This window comes from Choloepus didactylus, chromosome 22, assembly GCF_015220235.1.
Source record: "Choloepus didactylus isolate mChoDid1 chromosome 22, mChoDid1.pri, whole genome shotgun sequence".
NCBI lineage: Eukaryota > Metazoa > Chordata > Mammalia > Pilosa > Megalonychidae > Choloepus > Choloepus didactylus.
Genome location: NC_051328.1, coordinates 15,427,006 through 15,433,187, shown reverse-complemented (window position 1 = coordinate 15,433,187; position 6,182 = coordinate 15,427,006). Strand labels below are relative to the sequence as shown.

General features: G+C 40.0%; 1 pseudogene; it reads right to left on the bottom strand.

Moving 5' to 3' along the window:
• Positions 1-1,231: 1,231 nt before the first annotated feature.
• LOC119518388 lies at positions 1,232-4,515 on the bottom strand (annotated as a pseudogene).
• Between the last annotated feature and the right edge of the window lie 1,667 nt (positions 4,516-6,182).

Genomic DNA, 6,182 nt, shown 5'->3' with positions numbered 1-6,182 from the left:
ATCCCATAAATATATTCCTAAATTAAGAAGAGAATGATGAAGCATCCAGAAGAGTCTGGGGGTACAAAGTGTCCTGGCTAATTTCCTTGTCTAACCTTAATTGTTTACATTGGTGTCTCAGATATCATTTAAAAAAAATGCAGAAAGTGTCCTTTCTATTCAATAACATGCCCAATGTTGTTTTAATTCAGAAAAAAAATATTTCAAATTACTAATGAGAGTAGCATACTGATATGACTGAATTATATATATGAGGTACATGCAGTGCAATAAACCATGTTTTATACCTAGTGATTTGTGTGTGTTGCTTCCTCTTTACTATTAGCTCCTTGTTCAAGGACTGTAGCTTATGTTTCTAATGAATGAAAAGATGTTAAGTGAATGAAAGTAATGCAGAATACTATTTGTTCAAAGACATTAAAATCCATATTGAAAACAAGTATTTCCTTTGACTAACTTTAAGAAAATCAATTAATATAATTTTTAGTCTTTGATATATGTCTCCCCTCAGTACAACCCCATCACCTTATCAACATAGGTAAAAAGCATTAAATACTAATTTAAATTGCTTATTCAGTAATTCTGTAAAAAAATCCATTTGTATGAGGGAAGACTTGGAAAAATAAAATTGTTACTAAAACATTTCTTAATTGGGACTGCTAGACAATTGGAATGTTAACACTTTGGATATATTTTTTAAGATAATTAATAGATTTTCTTTTTAGTACAGTTCTAGATGTACTGACTACTTGAACAGATTACACAGAGTTCCATATACTGACCCCACCCTCATCTCCCTATCCCTGCACACAGTTTCCTATATTAACTCTTGGCTTTAGTGTGATATCTTTGCTACAATTAATAAATCAATATTGATATATTATTGACTATAGTCAAAAGATTACTAAGTTTCACTCTTTGAGTTGTATATTTCTAGAAGTTTTGACAAATGCATAATGACATATATCCACATTACATTTTCAGGCAGAAGAATGAGACTGCCTTAAAATTCACCTGAGCTTCACCTTTACTTTTTTACATCATATACTGTATAATACATTCACATTTATACACATATTTCATGTTTACAAGTACAAAAGGCAAAGAACCAGAAGGAATCTAAGCAACTGCATAAGTGACTACATTCAATCGTTAATCCTGTTGTCCCCATTCCCCATTTTCTAAATCCAGAAGAAAATTGTAAATGCCATCCCACTCATTGTCTTCACTTTTAGAAGCTGGAGTCATGTGTACTTCTGCATGTCTGGGTTTCCACAGAACTGTTCTGAGATTCCATCGTGTTCCAGGCCAAATAGGATAGAAGGAAGTCATCCATTGCTATTTGAGTTTCATTACTGGTAGAAAACAAACTTTCCAGGGTTTCAAAACCAGAATCAAGTGTCTGTTTCTGTACTGTTCAACTGAACTTTGCTTTCTAAAAGCAGGGAGATTTTTAGTGGCAATCCCTTCTGTTTGGTTTCTGTGTCAGCTGAATCAATGCTCATGGAAAACCTAGAGTGTTTCAGAGTACTGCCCAGAGGCAGATGAGGGCTGCTGTCTAAAAAGAAGTTTAAGTCTGTCTGTGTCTGCATATCAAATGTTTCAAGGCTTAAGAAGTTGGCATTTCCCCTAAAACTGTAGGATTGAGCAGAGGTGTCTACAAGTAAGAAGTCAGTTTGGATCTCTATGTCCAGGCATTCTAAGACTGGTTCAGTGTTCATATTGCTGAGTTCACTCTCTTTCATTTGAGTTTGGATATTTGAGGTCAAAAAAAAAACTCTTAAGAATAAAAATATATATTCAGGGTGCCCCTGAGGAGCTGGGGGAGGATGCAGAAGTGCTGGGCTTCCTCACTTGGATTGCTGCTGATGTTCTCGCAAACACTGGGGACTGACGGTTTGACGTGCTGAGCCCTCTGTCTTGGGGCTTGCCCCTATGAAGCTTGTTGCTGAAAAGGAGAGGCTAAACCTGCTTATAACTGTGCCTAAGAGTCTCCCCCTGAGCGCCTCTTTGCTTCTCAGATGTGGCCCTCTCTCTCTAACTAAGCCACCTTGGTGGGTGATCTCGCTGCCCTCCCCACTACGTGGGACCTGACTCCCAGGGCTGTAAATTTCCCTGGCAACACAGAATATTACTCCTGGGGATGAATCTGGACCTGGCATCGTGGGATTGAGAACATCTTCTTGACCAAAAGGGGGGAAGTGAAATGATACGAAATAAAGCTTCAGTGGCTGAGGGATTTCAAATGGAGTTGAGAGGTCACTCTGGTGGACATTCTTATGCACTATATAGACAACACTTTTTAGGTTTTAATGTATTGGAATAGCTAGAAGTAAATACCTGAAACTACCAAACTCCAACCCAGTAACCTTGACTCTTGAAGTCTATTGTATAACAATGTAGCTTACAAGGGGTGACGGTGTGACTGTGAAAACCTTGTGGATCGCACTCCCTGTATTCAGTGTATGGATAGATGAGCAGGAAAATGGGGACAAAAACTAAATGAAAAATAGGGTGGGATGGGGGGGGATGATTTCAGTGTTCTTTTTTACTTTTATTTTTTATTCTTATTCTGATTCTTTCTGGTGTAAAGAAAATGTTCAAAAATAGATTGGGGTAATGAATGCCCAACTATATGATGGTACTGTGGACAGCTGATTGTACACCATGGATGACTGTATAGTATGTGAATATATGCCAATAAAACTGAATTTTAAAAAAACAACTCTTCAATATCAAAATCTATTCCAGGATTTTGGGTTGGGCCAGATGGGAGCTGATTGTCAGGTCCTGTTTTCATGTCAGACAAAAGACTGAGATTATCCAAAGTCTGACCTGGCAGGTTGCTTGACAAGATTGTTTTCTAAATCACTTAATAACTTCACGGTTTGTCATGTTTTGTAATGAAAACACACTACTCTGTTCACCGAATTTTATAACTGGTACAAGTTTCTCAGTATCTTGATTTAAAGTCAAACCATGAGTTACAGTCTCTGCTACCCAAGTGTTGCTTACAATATTGTCTGCAAAAACCTTGTATGATGACTGGGCAGTCTCTAAAACATCTCCACACATTACAGCTTGGTCCATGTGTTGCTGGTCATCTGTGGACCTTTGCCCTCCACTGGTTTGAGTTTCTCTGGAAGCAAACATGTAAAAAAGCATCAGTCTGAGTGACTATAAATAAAGTTTCTTTAGAACTGGGTAACAATGTTTGAGTATGAACAATAATGGCAAGTGAAACTTGGTCAAACGTCAAATGAGTTTAAGAACAAGATGATACAGAGGAATCTGGGGAGGCCCACCACACAAAAGGCATGCAGCTTTGTGAGCCGTGAGACACAGCTGTGTGCACAGTGACGGAAGAAATGCTGTTCTCACAACATGTGCTCCCTGGTTGTTGTAAAGTACTATGTGGACTTTCACCCAAGTTCACTTGAACACATGTACTGATCGCTCAACAGCAATGGGATTCACAATTGTTGAGCGAGGCAGGCTCTCCTTAAGAGAGCAAGCCTCTCAACCCAGTCCAAGGATCAGGGTTTCCGTGGACAAGGGAAGTAAGTGAACAGCACCCGTGGGAGAGCCCTTCTGATCGACACCCACTACCACAGACTGGGCCAAGGAGTCCGCTGTATTAGGCACAAAGACAGGCACAGGAGAAAACCGCAGAACAGGCCATTAAAAAGCAACTTCTGAGGATACCTTGGAGGTGTTGTAAGAGTCTGCTTTCTGTCATTAGAAATTCACGAGTCTTCTAAGGGAGCTACCAGCTTTACATCTGAAGCTTCTAGTTCTTGAGTGTCTGGTCTAGAGGTTGGTTTATCAATCAACAATTCAATGGTCATTTTTGACAGCTTCTGATTGTTCATGTAGTTCTCCATTTTCCTTTTATTACTAGGTGAATCCTGGTGCTCAGCAGAGATCTCATGGCCAGTTTGGTGGGTGTGTGAGACGGCAAGGCAGTTCTGCTGGCCTAAGCACAGCACATGTGCACTGGAAGGTCTTGCCTCAATCCTGCCTTGTCTTTTCAAGTCCCATCCAGTACCACAAGAATCGCGGCACTTACTACACATTTATGCTTCTTTCCAGCATGCGTCTTCATAAAGTGCTGTTTTACAAGACAGAATTGAAAAAAAATGGTCTGTCAGGGCCTCTAGGGCATCCTTCAACTGGACACAGTAGAATTTCGGTACAGTTTTCAAATCGTTTTTTTTTCTTTTGGATTTACTATGCCATCCTGCAGGCGGTGGCTGCTGACCAGGCGCACGTTGAGGGCGGGGCTGTCGGGCAGGATCTCGCCTCGGCCGTGCTCGGTGCACAGGATGCTGGCGCGCACTCTGGGGACTGCTCCTTCACTCAGGGCGGCGTCAGCTCCGGGACAGGCGGCGCGGGAGCTGCGGGTTGCCGCCTCGCCGCTGAGGGCTGTGGCCGGCTGCCCCTCGGCCGCCCCCGGGAACACCCGGGCCCGAGGCCGCCGCAGCTCCCCTCCCGGGACGACCTCAGACGCTGCATGGCTCCCGCAGGGCAGCAGGGCCGCCTCTACTTTCTATCTCTTTATGCCCTTAAAGTGAATTTCTTGTAGACCACTTACAGTTGGCTCTTCTTTTTTGACCTATTTTGTCAGACTCTGTCTTTTAATTGGTGTATTTAGACTACTGACATCTGAAGTGATTACTGATATAATTAGATTACTATCTATCATGTTTGTAACTTTTGTATTCTTTGCACTTGTACTTTCTTAAGATTTTATCCTCTATTTGGCGTTCTCTGGTTTTAATTGAGCATGTTAATATGATTCCATTTTTCTCTCATCTCTTTGCATATTGAATATACTTCGTTTTAAAATTCTTAGTGATGCCACAGTTTATAATATACATTTACAACTAATCAAAGTACATTTTCAAATAGCACTAGACAGCTTCACATGTAGCACAGATAGCTTATAATTCTCCCTTTACATTTCTTACAACATAGCTGCCATCCTTTCACTTATCCATATGCTATAATTACCTAATACATTATGGGTGTTATTACTTTGAACAAAGTTAACTATTAAATCATATAGAAATCAGAAATATGTTTTATTTTATCTTCACTTATTCTTTCTCTGACTCCCTTTCTTTATGCAGATTCGAGTTTCTGACCTATATTATTTTCCTTCTCTCTGTAGAATGTTTCTTGCAAGACATGTCTACTGGCAATGAATCCCCTCATTTTTGTTTGTATAAGAAAGTGTTCATTTCTCCTTCACAGTTAAAGGCTAATTTCACCGGATTCAAAATTCTAGGTTGGTGGTTTTCTTTTTTTCTTTCAACACGTCACTACACTTATGCTGGTTTGAAGCTGTTATGTACCCCATAAAAGGCTATGTTCTTTAATCCATTTCTGTGGGTGTGGACCTATTATCATGGGACCTTTTCATTAGGTTCCTTAATTGAGATGTAACCCACCTAATTCAAGGTGGGTCTTAATCCTTTACTGGAGCCCTTTATAAAAGGATAAAGGACAGAAAAAAAGCCGGAGAGCTCAGCTCAGAGAGGTAAATACCCAGAGAAGCTTAGAGGAAAGCCCCTGGAGGAGCTGAGAGAGCCACTGAAGCCAGGAGCAGAAAGCATCAAAGGAGAGAAGGACCAGCAAACACCAGCCATGTGACTTGCTATCTGACAGAGGAACCCTGGATGCCAGCAGCCTTTCTTCAGAGAAGTATCTTCCTGTTGATGCCTTAACTGGGACATTTTCATGGCCTTAAAACTGTACATTTTTAAACTAATGAATCCCCATTGTAAAAGCCAACCCATTTCTAGTATATTGCATTCCAGCAGCTTTACCAAACCCAAACACCACTCTCTTTTTACTTGCATGGTTTCTGATGAGAAGTTCATTGTAATTCTTATATTTGTTCTTCTATAGGTAAGGTATTTTTTTCCTCTGACTTTCATGATTTTCTCTTTTTCTTTAGTTTTCTGAAGTTTGGCTCTGAAAAGCTAAATGTAGATTTTTTTTTGGTATTTATTCTTCTTGATGTTCTTTGAGCTCCCTGGATTTGTGGTTGGATTTCTGTCATTCACTTTAGAAAAAAGTTCAGTTGTTATTACTTCAAATATTTCTTGGTTCCTTTCTTTCTTTTTCTGGGATTCCATTATGCATATGTTATACCTATTGTAATTGACACACAGTTC